At 41.7% G+C, this 20,440-nt stretch overlaps 1 protein-coding gene across 3 annotated transcripts in view; it reads left to right on the top strand.

Moving 5' to 3' along the window:
- ABLIM1 (actin binding LIM protein 1) overlaps positions 1–20,440 on the top strand; it is a 188,987-nt gene that overhangs the window by 126 nt on the left and 168,421 nt on the right. The gene's annotated exons all lie outside the window — the stretch shown is intronic.

Genomic DNA, 20,440 nt, shown 5'->3' with positions numbered 1-20,440 from the left:
CTGCGGTGCCCCGCACGCCGGGGCTGAGCCGGCGATTTCGGGGCTAAGGGGCGGCCAGGGGGTGATCCCCCGCCCGCTGTCGCCTGCCCGGTGCCGTTCTGCTGCTGGGCCGAGCGGGGGGTCCGGCGCGGGCTGCGGCGGGGCCGGACGCCGCAGAGCATCCTCGGGGGCCGGGCACCGCCGCACCTGCCGGGGGCGGCTGTAGGGGCACGGGGAAGTGCGGCGACTCGGTACGCCTTGAGTGACGGTGGGGATGGATGGATGGATGGATGGATGCAGAGAAAGGAGCATGGTGATGAGGGTGGGCGTAGGGTCAGACCTCGGCGGGTGCTGCTGCTCAGGGAATGGTAGCGGATTGGAACTGGGTGTCTGAGCGCAGTGAGGCATCCGGCTTGTCCTGTCATTGGTAACGCAAGTGCTCCTGGTAGGGTGTGGTGGTAAATCCAATCGTCGGTTTGTACCTCTGATGGACGTCTGCATCTGGCTTGGAATTAACGTTTTGAGTTTTACTTTAGATTTTCCTTTTTTAACATTATGGCTTAAACTTGAATAGCCTTTTGTCATTTGTGTGTATTTGTGTGTAAACTCCGGCTGTTTGCCCATTCTGGGCTGGAGATGAGCTGATCAGCCTTATTCATTGACTGCAGATCTCATCCCGAAGTTATGCTTCCAGTATGAGAAACTGGCACAGGTGTGGCACAAAGACTGATGCTTTAGGGTTTTTATTATACTTAGTACAAATTAAAGGACTGGAGACATAAAGTTAAGCATTTTCTGAATGTTGTCGTAACAAAGCAGAAAGACTTGTAAGCATATCCTGAAGACAGACAATTATCTGCACAATAATGACAAATGAAACCACTCCCTGGCTATCTCTGACTTGAAACAAATACTTTATAAAAATTATATATTGCAAATTGACAAACCCTTGAATGTAAGGATGCATCTTATTTGTTCCTACTTTGATCTCTCTGCATCTTCATGAATACTGCTCAGCATGGACCAGTTCTTTCATCTGCTTGGATTGTTGTTGACAGCCAAAGGAGCTTCATGCACGTTGAAGGCATCGTGTGACTCCTAAAAGGTTGTTGGCACTTTGTGGCTATGACCATACTCCTAAAGCATCACACCCATTTTAGATATAAATAATAAATGGTGTTAGAGTGGCATAATTCTTCATGCAACAGTAGATTTCTTGCTTTAGGGAGAAATGGACTATATTGGTCTCCGAAGAATCCATTTCTGGAAGAACACTAAGCATATGAGCATCAGTTCTGTGCTAAGGCTGCATTAGTACTTGTGGGGAACACCCAGCAAAGCTTTATAACCTGCAGCAGATTTGTTATTGAAGGGGTACCTGGATTGGAAAAAGTGACATAAAAACTTTGCAATTTCATCTTTGCAGATGACTCACAAAAACTGAACCATACAGAATGGGAAGCCAGGGAACATTTCCACTGGCCATATTTCCCTTTCCTCCCCCAACTGTCCCTCTCTCCCATTCATCTGCACAACACATGATGTTTGATGCCTGCTTAATTCTACTGGAGAGCTGCCTGGAGAAGGAAAGTGAATTCTTTCTCAGTCCCTCTCGTGCCATCTCGTTTTTTCAGAGTAATTAATTGGAGAGAAAGAGAGAGTAAGACAGTCGTAGGTCTTTAGGGAAGTAGTGAATAAGATTCATGATACAGATGAAGATATTAATTTCTATCAATAAATCCTTTTAAAGTTAAACAAGGAGATTTATATGGAAAATACGTGAGTCTGGGTAAATACATACTGACCAAAGGTTTTTTGTGTGTAAAACATTATAGACCATTGTCATTATTAATTTTAAACACTATTGCTGTTAAAAGTCAACATAGAAACTAACTTTTACACATTTAAGTGACATGACAGGTCTTCATGAGGTTACTCATGAGAATGTAGCACAAGTTAGAAGTGAGTGTTTATGGGCTTAGGGCTTTGTTTAAATGCCAGATTGGGACCCTGTGCTTCATGAAGGCAGATTTCCTCATGCATATGCAGTCACATTAAAGCCACGCCATCATTATGGTCTGCAAGCTCAGCGAATATTGATTGTTAATATTTTATGTGGTGTTAGATGTCCAAAGGTGATCATTATTATTCTGAATGCATCAAGCACTTGGCGCTGTCTGCTGGTTGATTATATACCAAGCATAACTAGCATAGCAAAAGGGTTAAACATTCACCCATGATGTTTTTCTTACTAAACTGCAGAGGATATTCAAGGGGTAGTAGAAAGCCTCACGGTATTACCAGTGTTCAATCTGTGCAGCTCTCTATTCATCTGTTTTGCTCCAGGAGGCAGCATGGTGTAGTGAACTGACTGCAACAGATGACAGAAGAAATTCCTGAAATCCAGCAGTACCTCGTGACTTTTGGACCATTCCTTTTAATTCTCCTGCTCCAGTTCCTTGTTGTTATTTGACCAAAACTACCCATATAGTCACTGAAATTCTGACACATTATAAATCAATACATAAATTATAAATAATAACACAAATTCATGTAATTTTGCCTTAAATAGAACTCTGGATTGAAGAGTTTTATGCTTCCCTACTTGCACAATGGAAATAATGGCAGCTAAGTTTTTCAGAGGGGCTGCTATGAGGACTAATGTCTTACCTGTGCCTTAAGATGAATTTTCTGAACCATTCCTTTTTTCCTTCCACTCTTCACAGACCTTGTTGTTGCAGTCCTTCACACCTGTCTCTCAGCTCCTGTTGTTATATAAATGGAAGGTCTCTAACATTCTCCCACCACTTTCCTGGTAGTATGGCTTTAGCAGATGTGCTGACCAAATGCCAAATGAAGCAGCACAGACAAGTATTCCCAGAAGCTTGAACAAAAAAATCATTCTGGAAATCTTGTGACTGAACTAGGAGCTGAAACAAACTTTGAAAAATCACTTTTCTCTTCCCTGTCAAGTTGGAGTCCTTCCCAGGGCACTTTCATGTCCTGCTCTACAGCCTGTTGGGATCAGTGGAGAGCTGCCATTGACGTCAGTCAGGCTTTTTAGTTTTGCAGTTTGCAAAAGGCTTAATATTCTACTTTCAGCTGTTGTTAAGTAGTTGCTGTTAGGACTCATACATGAGTGAGTTTGGGTGTTGGAGTAAGCCTTATAGATTGTTGCTTACCTAAGGGCTTGTTTGCAAAGAGCTGTAAATTCCCTGGATGAAAGACATTTTTCTAAAGCCAAGTATAACTGTGACCTACTTGTGCATGTTATCTCACACTGCTTAAAAACTGTCAAAACTACTTGTTATCATGAAGGTCTAAGTTAATGGAAAAGTGGCTATTTTTAACTATTATAATCTTCAGTTATGCTAGAGCAAACAGGCACAAAAGGGAGTGTTTGGTGTGATCAGATACAAAGATCTTTGCTAATTTTTTCCCTAAATGTTGAAAGAATTAGCACGAGCTGTATTTAGTCCAGTAGCAACTACTTCAGGAAAACAAACATGTGTGAAATAGGAAGTTTATCAAGACTGGTATAGTTTTTTTTTTTTTGTGAAAAAGTCGCTGAATTTTGACAGAAGCCAATGTTGAAGAAATATTATTGCTGTCCAGTTTTAACAAGTTGGAGTGTGCCACCCTGGTGCTGCTAATGTGGGTATTGTAGAGAAGGCAGGTGCAGTTTTTAGCCTGCTCAATAGTCAAAGAAGTAGAGTTGTTTAGTTTAAGAATTTATTTTGTACTACAATCCTTGTCTATTTCTATATGATTTTTTAACAAATGTAGAACAAAGACTTCTCATTTCAGACAAATAAATCACCATGACAGTAGTAGAGAGAGAGTCCTCTTTTTACAAGTGAGACGAGTGCTGGGGTTTTTTTTTTTGTTTCCCTGAATCTGAGGGTCAGATCAGAACAGGGAAATTTCTGCCTTCTGGGCCTCTTCTCAGGCTCCTCATTTGTTCTTACACAAGTTGATAATAGAGTTCTAACAGCAGATGAGAAACTTTAACTCATTATGTTGTGCTCTGGTAGCAATTCTTTCTTCCTGGACACTGCACGTTTCTTGGCTGATCTGTCTCACAGTTGGAAACTTCTGTGTGAAGAAATCATCAATTTTTCAATGAGAAATTTGCATACTAAATATTGAGTTCTTACCATTAAGAGTCTTTATTTATCTTTTCCAAATTTTCTCAGATGGCTGTAGACATGGCAGCTGTTGCTGGCAGCAATGGTTTTGATTGAAGTTTATGCTGAGCGATTTAAAAACTTGCTGCTGGGAGCCTCTGGTCAATGTTTTATTGCAGTCTGTGATTTTCAGAGTAACATTGCTCTTATCTAAAGGAACCAGCCACTGCAGAGGTGGCTGCTGTATCCTTTTCTGAAATCTAGTGCTGTGTTTTCCTCCTTGTTGTCAGAGGTATTTCTTTCAGGCATGTCATGATGTCCCTAATTCATGATGTGACTATTTCATGGCTGTTAGCAAATGCTCTCGGGCTGGGTGGCTTGGAGAGTGGGGCTGGCTGGACATTTCCTTCATTTTGGAAGCTGGGAGTTTTAGCATGCTTATGGTAGTTAAGTATTGTAGTTTCAATGCTTCTAGTCCTAGTGATTGTCCCCATTTTCTGTGCTACAAGGCACAGCCTGAAGGAACGTGTTCTTGGCAGGCTCTGGGGCTCTGCAGCCCTACCTGAGGCAGTCCTGCCAACACAGCTGTTTCCAACCCACAATACCTGTGCAGGCAGAATTTGGAACTGGCTCTGAGAGCTTTTCTCTCCTCAGCTTTTGCCCCAAATTTCTTCTGTGCTGATTTCATACTGTTATTTAATCCTATCTATACTTTCTGTTTATTTCTTCTAAATACATGTAATGATTTATGCTTTTTTTACTAGTCTGAACCTCAATTTAATGGCTTGAGTAGCTCAGAATCAGCACCTGGATTGTCAAATCACTGAGAGCTGTGCATGTCTCTACATGAGAACCAGTAGCTGCACCTGAATCTTTAGGCCTGGTAGAGCTTTTGTTTCAGTGGGAAAGAAGAATATTTTACAGAGGTATCTAATTTAAACAGCAGTATCTCTTTTAAGCTCTTTTTAAGGTTTGATGCCTTGTCCCATTTTTTCCCCCTCAACAAAGCTTATTCTGTGCTTTGAGATTAATGAAAATTAGTCCTGAATGCATGGAAAAAGTTGCATAGACTAATGGCAACAACAAGAGGAAACTGGGACAATGAGGTAGAGTCTATTTTAGATGCACGGTTTTGAAAGGAATTGCAAAGAAGGAAAATAAGCATCAGCTTATGGGAGGAAAAGCAGCAAAATTGCTTTTACTGAAGAACACCAGAACCTCATGCATTTCACAGTCTCTGAAAACAAGATGGGGAATTTCTATTTTTTCTTCTAATAACTTTGAATTGAATATTTCAGATTATTTTTTAATCTAATCTGTTACTAATTGAAGATGAAAACCACACATGGTTAGTTCATGTGACCGGTGTAGTATTTCTTAGTTTTGCAGTGCTAAGGCAGAGTCCCACTGTGGAAAGCAGACTTTTGCCTGTGAGTTCTGATACCAGCAAGTAGCCTTAAATTAGCCTTTAAAGCCTAAATTTTTTTACCACATACTGTGCAGGCAAAAGTATCTTTATAATGAGGTGTTGTTCTTCATTATAACCTAAAGAAAACTGCTAAACGTGATACAGCAATAGCAGAGAATAACTGTGAGATGTGCATTTTTTGAAATGCTCAGCCTTTATTATGTCATGTTTTCAAGAGGAAATAAGTTTTCAGAAGCTCACACCCAAATAAGAGTCCCATATGTTGTGGAGAGAAATCCTTAGTTTGTAAACAAGTTTAGGCCAGACAGGCTTCAGCAAGGTACACTGGTGTCATGGAGTTGTTTTACATCCTTCTTTTTCTATTTTGCTATCCAGAAATTAATCCAGAATTAGAGCTTTGATGAATCATTTTGCTCCATGTAACTGATGAAATGCAGTCACATCCACAGTACAGTGCCTCCTGTTCAGGTGCACATATTTAAATTAAAGTGCGCAGCTTTAGTGAGAGATGAATTGGAGCTACCTCTGTCTGCCTGCCCAAGTTCTTGTGTGGGTTCTGCAGCCTGTGCTGCTGCAAGTTTGTTATGGCCAGCTTACATATCCTTGGAGTTATTTCTTCATGGATGGAAAAAATTCATACGCATTTCATATTGAAAACTATTACTCTGCTCCTCTGAATGCCACATTTTGAAGTAGAAGGAGAATCTGGTCTCATAACTGTAAAGAAGATTGGTGTGTGGAAAAGTGTGATGAGCCAGAGTGTTTTGTGGCACAGAATGCCCTCTGCCTCTTGAGAGGAGGCTGCTGGCATTTTCCTGCTGTGCTGGTAGGATTGCAGGGAGAGCCCATGGAGAGATGCCTGCTCTGTGCAGCTGTGACTGAGGGCACTCTGAACAGAAGTGTGAAACATCAAGAAGATTATGTTCTCAAAGGTGAGGCAGAAGGTATTTTTATCCCTGGGGTGTTCTTGCAGTTTCATCTGAGAGGCTGGTACAAGAAAACCAGTCCATGCCAGCCAGCAAACAGTGAGGTTCAGGCTCCCTGAAGCCTTTAGACCTGTGCTCAGCTCCCTCTGGAGCATGCTGACGACTGCAGTACATAGTACTGCTCATTGATTAGGCCACAGTGGTTTTTGTTATTTCTTACAGATTTTTTTCCTGGTAACTTATTGCCATGGCACTAAGAAGTGGTCCTTTTGGAGGTCAGTGTGAGGGGTGGTTGTAGCACAGAGGGCTCTGCAGGAAGGGCATGATAAGGTGTTCTGCTTTACTGCTTCCTTACTAATAAATATTTTATTCTGTTTCTGGAATGGCAAAACAGGTCATGTGATGTCATAGAGATGGACACATTTTGGTAAAAAATGTGAACCTTAAGCAGCTTTTGAATCATTTTTTTAGTAGCTGTTGTTCCCTTTGCTATAACTGGTACCTCAACTTAATAAATGGGCTCTCATTTCATCTATTCCTCCAGTATAAGTCTTATACAAGTATGGACTGTGAGATTTCACTCAGTGAAAGGATTCTGCTTTAATTACTGTTATTATAAATCTGATTTTGTTTCTATTACATCAGGCTTGTATGAGGCATCTTTGATCAACAGAGAAGTCAGCAGAACTGCTGTTCAAATTACAGTTTCCTTTTAACTTGTGATGAAAGCTTTCAGTTTATTTTTGGCATTAGAAAGTCTGGGAGACAACCAGGTTATATAAGAGCTGAAACCTAGTTAATGATAAAGAAACATAGCTAAGAGCCTGTAATAACAGCAAATCTGAAAAAGATGTTCCAGCTGTAACTCCTGGCCCTGCTTACAGAACCTGTAAAACAGTTTATGCCAAAGTAATGGCGTTCTCTGGTGTCCTGGGATGCCACTTCTCTTAATCAACATCTGTGGGACTGCCAGAAAGACTGTGAAAGGTGAATGAATTTCCTAGAATTAGGGTGTAAAAGAAGAGATGAACTTAGTGGCTGTGTCACTGAAGATAACTGTAAACACCTTGTTCAGTGAAACAGGAACACAGTTGGGCCAGCGTGGAAATCAGTGGTTTTCTCAGAATGAAAACCATTCTTTTTCTTGACTGAAAGCACACTTGAGGGAAACTCAAATCTAAGCACCTTTACAATTCAGTTTAGTTGCAAAAATAATTGTGCTGAGTATTATCCATGTAGCAGTATTTTATGCCTGCTAATAAAAGCCAACACAATGTGAGTATCCTGATTTTCTCTACCTTATCCCAGCTGGAAGGGTGTGGACAGGCTGTGCCAAGGTGTGTGTGAATGCCTCTGTCTCACAAGAGATCTCCAGATGTCTTGAGTGGTTTGTAATGAGCAGAGGTGTAAAACCTATTACCTCTCACTGGAAGTATGCCCAGTCTTACTTTCCTAATCTTGGTTTCACCTCTTCTCATGAATCTTCTCTGCATATGAATGTAGATGCACAAGACACTATTTGAATGTTTCTATGGCCTTCTGCTGCTCCTGTATAAATTTCTCTTTTATTGTCCTCATAAGCCAATAAAATAATTAAATTATAATCCAATCCATTAAAAACTTGTGGCATATGTAAATAAGAGCAAAACTTGTTGCAAAAAGACTGTATTGTTATATAATAATGTGGTTATCCAAAACTGTTTATTCTACTTTTTGAGCTGGAGATAATCCCAAAATTATTCAGTCCAGACTTTGATCTAAGGAAGAATAATAAAACTTTGATCATTGTTGAATTGGCAGCTGCTATAAAAAGCCTATGTTATATTTCTCTCTTAGTAACACTAGCTAAATCCAAAATCACTGATAAAAGATTTTGATGATTGCAGCTTAAGGATGCTTTCGGACTTGACCTGAAGTAATCCCTGTCCAAAAATGTCTATAAATACTTTTTTCTATTTTCTGTTGCCAGATGTTTTGATATTTGGGCTGAATGACAAAACTGTTTTGTGTACTTAGATGTGCAGTGGATATCTGGAGTCTTATGTTTCAAAGAAAAAGGTTCTGGTTAACCAATTATGTTCATATATGATTTGATTAATTTGCAATAAAATTCCAGTACCATTGTCTTTATTTCTGTCTTTCTGAAAATGCCATTGAAATTTTTTAAATTGCCAGTGTTTGTGGCTGTATTATAGTAGCCACAGTGATACCATATTTGTTTTCATGCTCGCAAGAGAGTAAATATTTTCCTACATGTTTATGCTGGAAACAGCACTTCTGATGCCTTTGCTTTAGAGCTGCAGTTGGAAAGGGCAAAATTTTCTAACTTTAGTTTTATAAAAGTTGTAGGAGAATGTTAAAAAACTTAAAACCATCAAGCATTTTTTTATTGTATGTTGGGATTTTTGAATATTGAATATTTGGAATTACAGGTGTCAACAAAGCTTGCAGACTTTCTTTGGAACTTACGAATTTCTACCCCCATAGATTCAGTAAGGAAAATGGCTGAGAACTTAAACTCAAATGGCAGTTGATTTTAGGTTCTTTAACATATTTTTCGTTTCCAGATACAGCATGACCTCGGTCCTTAGGAAGTGCAGGGGTTTTTCAAATCTCTCTGGCAGAGGTGTAGAGGGGTTCCTGTAGCATTTGCCGCCGTGTTTCAAGAGTCAAGTGGCATGAAAGGGCTGGATCATGCCCTTCCTTCTGCCAGGCTGGCCTGGCACTGTGCATTTGGCCTGTTCTGTACAGCCTGTGGTGGTACAAAAGTTCAGCAGGGCAGGAGCCAACCTTTCCCTTCCTTTGAGTTTTCCTGCTGACCGGCTCCCTGCGTGACGCAGGTGCTCTGCAGATCTGAGCTTTTCTTTAGGAACACTGGTCTTGTGGTTTGGCCAATAAATCCTATTGAGTTAAAAATGTTCAAAATTTAGGTTTGGGGAGACTTTGTGACTTCTTGTAATAGCAATCTTCTCCTTTTTCTCTTGTCCTCTGCTGAGAGCATTTGTGGATACAGGGAGTCCTCATTTTTCCTTTCTGCAAGGCACAGGCCAAGCAGACCAGTACTGTAAGATGCATTTTATTCTCTGCCCATTGTTGCCACTCCATATTTATCAAAAGCAAAAAGATTACGTGCCTGAAGGGGGATTAAGAATGCTGCCATCTTGCTATTTATGATGCTCAGGAGGTATTTTTAGTAAAGGTTGTTGGTGCTGCTGCCCAAGGGGGTGGCTGGAGAGGAGAGGGGAGGTCAGGAGCAGCCGGGCAGAACTAAGGGGTGCAGTGGCAGTGCAGGGAAGGGGTGACCCCAGCAGAGATGCCTTTGGTGGCTGTGTGCATGCCCAGGGACACTGCGCACACAGACCCAGTGGGAGTCTGTGTGGAGAACAGCTAAAGGAGCTGGAACCCCCCGTGCAGCCATTTGAGGGAGGGGAGGAGATTGGTTCATGCTCTGTTGCACACAATTTCTCTTCCTGAAAGATTAGTGGAGTTAGAGGAAATGTTTTTTCTGTGATACTCAGCTTCCATAGCTGAACCTTTCCTCCAAATTCACAGATCCAGCAAGATCTGTATGTTGCTATTAGATTATGACTCAGTTTTCCAAGGAAGCAGGTCAAGACTGAGCCTTCCACCCTTACCAAATTTGCTTCCTACCCTTTCCTCTGGAGGCTGAGAAGCCATGAGAGCAGTGGGTGAAGGAATTCTCATGAGCTGTGGAGAGTGGAAGAGCTCACCTGAGAATGGTGAGCAAAATAAACATATTTAAAGCAAGACTCTGTGTGTGGAAATCCTTCTTTGAGCTAGTACAGAAGCAGAACTGACACAGACAGAATGGCCCTGAAACTAAAAAAGATTAAAAGAAATGGGAATATAGAACATTTAGAGAGCTACAGAAAGGAATTTTGAGTGCTCTTGTGTCAAAAAGCTTTTTGTTTTTATTTCTTTATTTTTGGGCCCCCCAAGTAGCCCAGCAGTCTGTCAAGGGGAGTGTGTGCTGGAGCAACTGTCCTTGGAATTGCTGCAAATATTTTAGTGATTTTTCTGAAGGGAGTGGAAGGAAGTATTGGAATGTAATAGCCTGAAGTAAAATTCTCTGCTGCCTAAAACCTCTGAACGCTTCACAGACTGATCTAGGAGCTGGTGCTCTGCCAGATCCTATTTTTAAGCAATTAGGTTTATGAAGTTATGCTTCTCTAGCAGCATCACACAGGCATAGGGCCTGGAAAGGGAGTGGGGAACACGTGTGCAAGCATGTGACTTTTGGGGGAAAAAATATAAAACTAACCCAGGTGCCATGTTTCCATGTTTCCCAGGAAAGGGCTGGTCTTAAGTGAGACTCAACAGCTCCAGCCCTGGTGTGTTTCTATCCTCCTGAATTACAGGCTCTACTTAAAAGTAGAATCTTCTTGAATTTGAATACATACTGAATTTTTTTTTTTCTACTAATGCTTTCATTGCACTGCAAATTGCTGTTTCAGACAGAAGTATGAGAGTTTTCCTAGGGCAATGAGGAAACCCCATCAGCTGAGGCATGTAAAGAAATGAGAAAATATGCCAACAGATGTCCTGTGTTAACTCTCTGGGAATGGGTTTTATGTACTCTGTTCTTGGATTTCTGACTTGTCTAAAGGCAGCCACACCTGCAGGCAAAACTGATCAAAAGTGCTTCCATGAGTGTAACTGTAGTTTTTCTGTTTACAAAATATATTTCATGTAAATGAAACTGGGGAGACAGAAAAAATAGCAGGAAGAGAAAATAAAGTCCACAGGAATCACTGCTGCTGCCTAAACACCAGTAATGTTATTAACAGTTCCAAATTTAACAGTTGTAGACAGAATCTGTCTTCTTCATGCTGGCTGGAAAGCTCAGTTTACTTAGTGTGTTCTCATTTTCTGATTTCCAGCAACAAATGTTGTTTGTCTGAGATTTTTCCAAATTCTAGGATGAAAAATAATGTTTTGGCACCATGATGGGAGAGCACTGCTGCATTTATAGGTCATATTACTGTGCCTACTCTGAATTTCTTTAAAGTGTGGAGTCTTTAGTAAAACATAAATTGATGTTTCTTGTGCAGATTGAATTCCAGTAACAATACTAATCATGGACTGAAATAGTTTTTGGACTCTATTAAGTTTAATTTTCTGCCCCACCCTCCTTAATTTCTGTAATGCAGAATAATCCAGTAGAAAATCTTTAATTCATCTTTTCATTCTGTCCAACATTATTTACCACCAGTATTTATGGGTTTTGTAACATTCTGTTCTTAAGAGTTGGTCTTGGGACCACAAATGTTTAGTACCAAATTCATTTTCCACTAGGAACTGAAAATTAAAGGCTTTTCTAAAATGGTTATTTTCTCATTCTGAAAATGTCCAGCAGTACTGTGCTTACACTTGAGCATATTCTGCTGTAACAGAGGGTGAGGCACACAGCAATTTGATCTTTCCTGAGTGATACAAAAAATAATCAGCATGTCTTTGATTTCTGATCTGTTTCTTGCCTGAACAACTGTTTAGAAACTGCAGTGCTTATTTTATAGGCAAAGAATATATTGGCAAAAAGTAATTTTTTGGTGGTGGAGCTTTTGGAAGTCAAGCTGTATTCTCTTTGGTTGTGTAAATCTGGAATAACCAGAGGCCAGCAGAATAATTCCAGATTTGTGCCGGAATTGGTCAGATTTTTGGTGTGGTATGAAGCAGAGGAAGGTACTGAGCATAGGACTGGTTGCAGGGACAGGTGCCTGGAGCAGGAGGAGGCACACAGTCTTTTCCAGGCCGTTTCACCATCAGCAGTTTGTGATTGCTGTGGTTTAACCCCAGCTCATCCCCACTCAGCCACTCCCTCGCTGCCTCTGAGTGGGATGGGGAGAGAGTCGGAAGAGGGGGAGAGAGTGAGAAAACTGGTGGGTTGAGATAAAGACAGTTTAATGGGAAAAGCAAAAACCACACACACAAGCACAGCAAATCAAGGAATTATTCAGTGCTTCCCCTGGCAGGCAGGTGTTCAGCCATCCCCAGGGCAGCAGGGCTCTGTCATGCTCAGTGGTGACTTGGGAAGGCCAAACACCGCCACACCAAACATCTGCCTCTCCTTTCTTTTTTCCTCAGTTCTGTACTGAACATGATGGGCTCAGTGTCCTGGCTGTGTCCCCTCCCAGCTCCCTGTGCACCCCCAGGCTGCTCACTGCTGGGATGGGCTGAGGAGCAGAAAAGGCCTTGACTCTGTGTAGGAACTGCTCAGAAATAATGAAAACATCTCTGTGTTATCAACACTGCTTCCAGACCAAATCCTAAATGTTTTCTCCTACTAGATACCATGAGGACATGAAACCTACTCCAGCCAAACCCAACACCCTGTTACTATGCAGGGTTCTGTGCTAAGGGGCATACAGTTTTGTTCAGGTGTGTTTAGTCTGAACCCCTGTTTTGGAGACTTCAGAATGAGAGGGTTTGCACATTTGCACGTTTGTTATATGTTGTTTTGTTTTTTTAAGTTTTTTGGTGTTTATATACTTGTAACAAGCTTTCTCACACATTTTATGTAATTAACTTATTGTTTTGCATTTTTTTATGAAGGTGAAGAAATTTGATAGACTGTTGGTTTGTGTAGTGTCATTGGAGAGGTGGCACTGTTACCCTCCAATCCACTGTCACTTTTGGAAATCTATGAACGTTGGAGTCATAAATTAAAAACCCTCTTATTTACCTTGAGAGAGATGCATGTCCACATAATTTTATTTCATGTCCAATAGTGACAGTTATATAGAACTTATATAGACAGTTACAGAACAGAAAGCCTCAGGAATATATAGTTATTACAAAATTCAGCTGATATTGAAGTAGCTATACTTTGGCATGTTTAAAGTAGTGTTAATTGTATACAGTGATTCATAAGCTACATGAAGCTGAATAAGCATTCCTCTATTTGAAAGGATGACAGTGGGCATTGTGATCTTTGGGGTGTCATTCATCCTGGCAGTTACAGGAGTCTAGGTAAAATCTGTATTTCATATAGAATCTGCTTTATCTGATCTAGGACATGATGTCCTAGAAGGAAGGTGTGAAAATTACTTTAAGCTGTTTCTGGAGTGTTATGACTGATGTCAGATGTAGGTTAGTGCAGAGAAGAGAAGTTGTATAAAACTTGGAAATTGATCCTATTCTTAATGAGTTCCATTTCTGTATATTAATCAAAATATTGCTGTCCCTTCCTCCCTCTCTCCTTTCCTCTCTCCAGGCTAAACACTGCACTGAGCTGAGTAGCTCCAATGAATTCTCTTGGCATCCTGGCATAGTGGAAAACTGCTAAAACCATGAGGAACTCCCCAAATTGTGTAGAGATGCTTTTATCCAGTTGACTAAACCACAGGCAACCCCTTTTTTGTGTGGTGCACAGTTTGCTTTGTAGTCATGCCTTGTCTTCTTTAAAGGACATGGAGTACCTGAATATAGTTGTTATTTAAGTTTAATACTTCTTTGGAATTGTTCATGTGCCAGTAGGGGCATGGAGGTCTTACCCCTAATCTAGAGCATGGTGGCCTTTTTTCTTGGAGTATATAAGCACTGAGAGCAGGATGAAGAGAGCTGAGATGCTGTTCAGCTGCCAGGAGGAGGGATTTATTGCAAGCTTTCATGACCTTTGCATCTTTTCATCACCTTTTACAAGGTAAATACCTTGATCTACAAAACAGAGGACAGCACATTGCATTAGGTTTTCAGACACTGAATTCACGATCCCTCTTTGATTTCTTCTGTATGTCTATACATTTTTTTTTTTCCAGCAGAGATTTGTCAATCACTGTTTTTCAATTTCTTTGACGTTTGACCATCTGGAGCTGAGCAGTGCTTTAGTCACATACAGAGTTTTAGTTAGCTGTGTGAAGTGGAGCAATGCAGCATCTAGGGGACAGATGCAGCTCTAAAGTCAGCCCAGTGCAATTAGCAAAGTTACATTAGGGTTGCCCTGGGTCAATCAAGTGGCTGTTTGCTATGCAGGTTACTGAGAAATGCCTTGGTGTTTTCTCAGCTCAGAGGGAGCTTAGGGTGAAGGTGCCTGGGACCTCTGGGTTAAATTGTTGCACACCAGTCGATTTCCAGTTTTGTTTCTATCCTGGTTAAACCAAATAATAAGTATTTCTCTCTTGGTAATGCTCTGTAGGGCACTTGGGACCTGCAAATGGCCCAGAGCTAGTGCTGACAGAGCCTATACTTTTGGGCTGTGTTTAGGGTGTGTGTTATTCCCTAGATGTCTCCCCAAGTGCTGTGTTCCTGTAGCTCTCTGCCCCAGCTTTTCCAGAAGGGATGGCTCCAAAATCAGAAGTTAGTGAATACAGTGGTATTAGGGGGTTGGTTGATTCACAGTTGACTTTGTGTCCTGGGTACAGGGGGTGGCATTAGATACACTGGACTAGTCTCCTTGTGCAACAGTACCTTTTTTTCCTTGAAGATGAGGCTGCCAACACACTTCTGTACGAGTGTACATTCCACAACATTATTATTGATGAGATTTCCTCCTTCCAAGACTGTGATGTCCATCTTTTCTCTGGGTCACATGAACAGCCTGTCAGTGCTTTTTGTACCTCCTGGAGCAAGGCAATGATGGCCTTGTGTCTGCAATCTGCTGACTCCAGAGAATCTTGTATTCTTCTCCATTTTGAGTTGGGCTGAACCATTTGACCTCTATGCTGTGTTTCAGTTGTATCTCCATGTATGCAGAACATTACTTTCACAGTGTTTTACCTCTACGAAGTTGTCCCCATGAGTGTTTTGGTAGAAGCCAAAAGAGACTGTCAAGGTTTCTTGAAGACAGAGCCTGATTAGGAAACTGGGAATGGTGCCATTACAGGAGTGTGAACTGCATTTCTGTTACTGAAATCCAGGTATGCAGGAATCAAAGCCTTCTCTTGCTGCTGCCTACACATCAGGGGTGTGATTGTAACTTGCCATATGTCACATGACACAATGTCTTTAATTGGGATAGTTTGGTGTTGTGGTGTGCTGTAATGTCCCATTTTGGCCTTCCAGGTCATTTCCCCAGGTGTGCCTATACCTCTCTCCCTTCCCCCTTGCCCCCATGCTGAGTGAGTCCTGTCAATCAGGCTGAACATTCCAGCAAGGCGTTGTGTGGTTGGTCAAGTTCAAAGGATGCCCCTATGCCCAGAGGTCATTGGCCTGTCTGGGTGTCATCTTCCCCTGAGACCCTGCCCCTCTCACCTGGTTGGTGGCTCACCTGTACCTCCCCTCCCCCTGTCCCTGAGCTTAAAAGGTGAATGAGACCATGCAGTCGAGTTCTGTTGGAGCAGTTGCTCATGTTCAGACCTCTGTAACCATGGAATAAACCTCTGGACATTAAACCCTCCAGCAGAATCCATTCCTTTTCTCTTCACCATCACCTGAAGCTATTCCTCCTGAGGTAAATGGGGTTCCTAACAAGCCTGGACTTGTTCAGTGCCCAGCTGCAACCACCAGCAAGCCAAGGTATCTCTGGGGTGATACACCGCAGTTGCTGCCTTTGGCCCAGCAGCGAGGGTCAGACTGGCCCAGGCACAATCTAACTGGTAATATTGGGAGCCTTTTTTCCAATAGTTTGGGGAGCAGTACAAGGGAAGTCACGGTGGCTGAATTGCCAGTAAAAACCTGTGTATTTTGGTGAATAGGCTGAGCTGAAGTTCCAGTCACCATGACTGAATTGCTGTTATTTCCCAGGCTCCATAGGAGTTTGGGTATAGCTACTGCTTCCATGGTTATGCCTTTGATACGGTTTTAGACAAGCCCCTGAGATTAATTTCAGAATTCCTCTATCCTTCTTGGTTGCATTCTTGCAAATTGCTGCCCAGTGTGCTGTCCAGCCTGTCACTGAACATTTTCTCCATGTGTGGCATAGCTGTACAGAATGAAAACCAGCAGGATTATAAATGTATGTAGTGTCAGGTGTTACCTCCGTTTTGTTAACACATAGTTTAGCTAACACCTGGTGACTTTCTTTCCTCTTGGCCTTTTGGTTTCCCTGCTGAAGACAGCTGCTCACAAACAGCTGTGTTGGTCCATTTTACAGAGCTTTGAGGATTAATGATTTTAATGCACAATACAGTAAAGGAACTTTGTTAAATCAGTGTTCCCTCATTTGGTGACCAGATTCTTTAATAATTAAAATGATTGCCCATTGTGGTTTTCTGCCTTTCCTGATGTCCAAAAGAGCCATTCTTCACTTGACACAGGTGCTTCTATTGCTGTGCAGATGATCTGAGGGCTGAGTTTAACCACTGCCATATGGTGGGGTCAGGAGCTGCAGAACAAGTTCCCTTTTCAACTGCTCTGAGAAATGTTCAGGGACATTGCAGAAGCTGCTCTGCAAAGTCACCTACCTGGTATTTCCAAGATTTTCAGATTTGCTGTGGGAGAAATGTTAAGAAGTGCAAATTATGGGAGGTGAAGAATCCCAGAGGTAGTTCACATATAAAATCAGTGAGAAAACATGGTGACACTTGTGCTGCTGTTAGAGAAATCCATTGTCAAGTATCTGGTCAGCAGGCATTTCCTGAGGCTTTCATGTACCATCACAAATGGTGTTGTCAGACTGGGTAGTGGCAAATGCCTTGAAATCAGTAAGTTGGGGAATGAAAATTACTTGAGACAGCAGTCATGGAACACATTTTGAGCATGGCCTCTCCTGTCACAGCCATCTGTTGTCACCTGTGAGTTGGCCTTTTCCTCTGAGTGTGAAGTGTCAAGCCTGTCCAGTGAACAGCACTGCCTGTGGAGGATGTGGCACGAATGAGGTGGCTCAAGGCCTTGTCTGGCAACATTTACTCTCATGGTTTAAATTCGTGCTGGAGTTTGCTGTGTGAAGTGACTTACATCAGTAGATTTTTGGGATAAGTGAGCCTGAATTTGTGTTTTACTAAGCCAGTATGTAATTTAAAATAAATAGGTCTTGATAGCAAGTCACTGAGAGCGTGTTTAATGTTTAATAGTTGAGAGTGTGGTGCATTAGCTAGGAAGTTTTGTCTGTGTTGCCCCTGCTGCCAGTCGGAGCTGACCCTGGTTCTGTGATGCTCCAGTGCTGCGTACAGCCCAGCTCAGCCTTTCCTCAATGCTGCAGCTCCTCTCCTGCTCTGGGGCTCAGCATTCCAGGCTCCAGTGGTTAGCATGATCCATGAGGGCAGGTGCAGACCATAATATGGAGAGGTTATATAAGAGGCTGGTATGTCCAGGGGGTGGGCAAAAAGCACAGGTGATAGCATAACCTAGCAATGCTGTGTTGTTCCTTCTCTGTCCATGACACTAAGCATGTCTCCCATCACCTGATCCAGAGTAGTGTTGTCTTATTTGTGTAAGAAGAATGTTAATGATATTTTGAACAGGCTTAAGTAGGATTGAAGTGCCATGCAGATGTGGGCTGATCCTTTGCATGGGACTGCAGTCAATTTTTTATCCAAACACGTAGGTAGGCTTTTTGCTCGAATGTAGATAAGTATAAAAACCTAAACTTCTGAATTAGAAATACAAATTCTTTTAAGTCCACTTAGTAGCCTAGAGAATGTCACAATATTTCTAACACACTTTCCTGAAAAGATACAAGAGATATTTAGCCACAACATTTCATGATGTAAGTCTATTTATATCAAAGTGTCATATGGTTATAGGGAAAAAGAGATTTTATTTTTTCTTTGAACAGTGTAAGTCAAAAGACAAAATTGAGTTTTCCACATTTGCTGCTTTAAATGGAGACATAATTAGGAAAATCTCTGTGAAAGTATTTTTGCTTTCATCCACCCAGTCACAAATTGATATAACAGATGATCAACTTGGAGGAAAAGAACCTACTAAGGATAACTTACAACCAGAGATTTGCATGGAGGCTATGTTAGGGAGCAAAATAGAGCAGGTTTAAAGCTGTGCTTGGATGACCTTCAAATCCCATCTGCAGCTTCAAATTTCAAATGTCAGCTGCAAGTAGATCATTGCACCAGAAACACTTAGGCAATAAAAGATCAAGGATGTCCTCTCTTTGCATTTGTTTCAGAGGAGAGAGAACTGCGTTGCCTCATTGAGGGTTGCTGTCTGTGGGTAGACTGATGTCTCTGGGAGGAATTGGGAAATTTTGCACTGGGTCAGTGCATCAAGGGTGGAAATGTCTATCTCCACTAGATCAGACAAAAATATTAAAATCCATTATGTTACTGTGTTACTATAACTGCTTCAGTCTGGTGCTTGGGTTCTGTGCCATGAGGTGTGAATATCCACAGCTCAGAGCCATGAAATTTCAGAGAGGGCAGAAGAAAGCCAAAACTGCACTGGGGAAAAGCTAAGTATAGTCAGACAGCTTTGTGGCTTCTTGCCTTCTGAACTGCAGAATTCACCAGGATAAAATCCAAAAGGGAGGCTGAAGGGAGAAATCTGCCCCAATTCCTGTTGCAGTTGTGCACTTTCCTCCTGTGCTTTCATTGCTTACATGAAAGAAATGGGGATAAAGGGGAAGTATAATCAAGGCACTATTACTTCAGAAGCAAAACCTTAGGTCAGAGGTTTCTGCTGGCCAGAATGATCCTGGAGTGAAAACAAACTGAGCCTTAGCTGCCTCCAAGAGGCTTTTGGCAGAACTGAAGGGTGGCTCAGAGAAGAAGAAGCTGCTCTGAAGTGCTGTAAAAACTTCAGAAGCTTTTAATTGTTACTAATGTCATTCAAGCCTGATTCCCACTGGAACTTGCTCTGTGTTAATTATGGTCCTGAGGAGGGTAACTTGGCAAATGCAGCTGCAGCATTGCTGTTGCATTAGTTAATTAATCATCCAGGCTGGATTGGAAAGATGTGTTCCTTTACTCTCATTATAAACAGCTGTAGAGAAACGGAAAGGTTTTGAGGACTGAAAAGTCCTTTCCAGCTGTTTCACAGTGTGAGGGCTGCTGGATCCTCAGACAGATGTGCAGGTCTCATGTGGTCATGTTTTCAAAGGCATTGTGGTGCTTGTTCCCAAAAAAGAAACATGAAACACATCAAACTCTGCAAAAGCAGGTCATCTTTGTCTTATCAGTACAGCTGTAAAAAAAGGCCTTATGAATTAAATTAATACAGCTTTAATAACCTTTTAAAATAACTTGCAGAGGTGAAGCAGACAGATTCTGTTAGGAATAAATTGAAGATACCCAGAGTGGCTTTCTTAGGCAAATATTGGGGGATTATTTCTGGGCTGGTTTCAGGACTATTTTGCACACTCTGGTGATGCTGATTTCACTGTAGATTGTTAGTCTTTCCTTAGTGCCTCTTGCTGACCTGCTGCTTGAAGCCATGCAGACATCTGAAATTCAGCTCCTAGGATTCCCTAGCAAAGCCTCAGCTATAAGAACCTGGCCTTTGCAGTGACCTCTGTCAGCTCACCCCTGCAGTGATCTGACTGTCAGAGCTCTACCCAGCCCAAACCAGCACAGTGCCTCTTTATCTGGTCCTGTTAATCACAGGGAATATTTATGGACTCTGCTGTCTGAAGTGAGGCTGCAGCAGCTGAACGTTATTTCAGCTACACTTTGAAAGCCACTGAGGTGACATGTATTTACATTGCTGAACTGGGTCACTCTTTTCCTTTGTGTTTTTTGCTTCTGAGCATGCTTGGGAGCAGAAAAGACACTTTTCTAACACCATTATTTGGTTGTTTAGGCAGATAAAAGCCTCAAGCTGTTATGTGTAATGTGCCTCACAGATCCACATGGTGACGTTTTAAGGCAAAAATAACTTCTAGAAATGTCAATAGAGGTGAGACATTATTATTTCTGAGCTTGTAAATTAAACTAACTGCACTGCAGACATGATCTTGTATGTGCTGACAGGAGACAGTGATAAACATGCTGACATATTTGTAGGGATAAGGGTACCCTACAATCTTGTAATTATGTTCTTCCTCATTTGTTAATTAACTGATTTCCATGGAATTCTTATGGAGGGGGGAGAGCTGTGTTTTATTAGTAGGGCACTGCAGAATTTGGTTT

Source organism: Melospiza georgiana, chromosome 8, assembly GCF_028018845.1.
Source record: "Melospiza georgiana isolate bMelGeo1 chromosome 8, bMelGeo1.pri, whole genome shotgun sequence".
Classification (NCBI taxonomy): Eukaryota; Metazoa; Chordata; class Aves; order Passeriformes; family Passerellidae; genus Melospiza; species Melospiza georgiana.
This window is presented reverse-complemented; position numbering and strand designations above follow the sequence as displayed.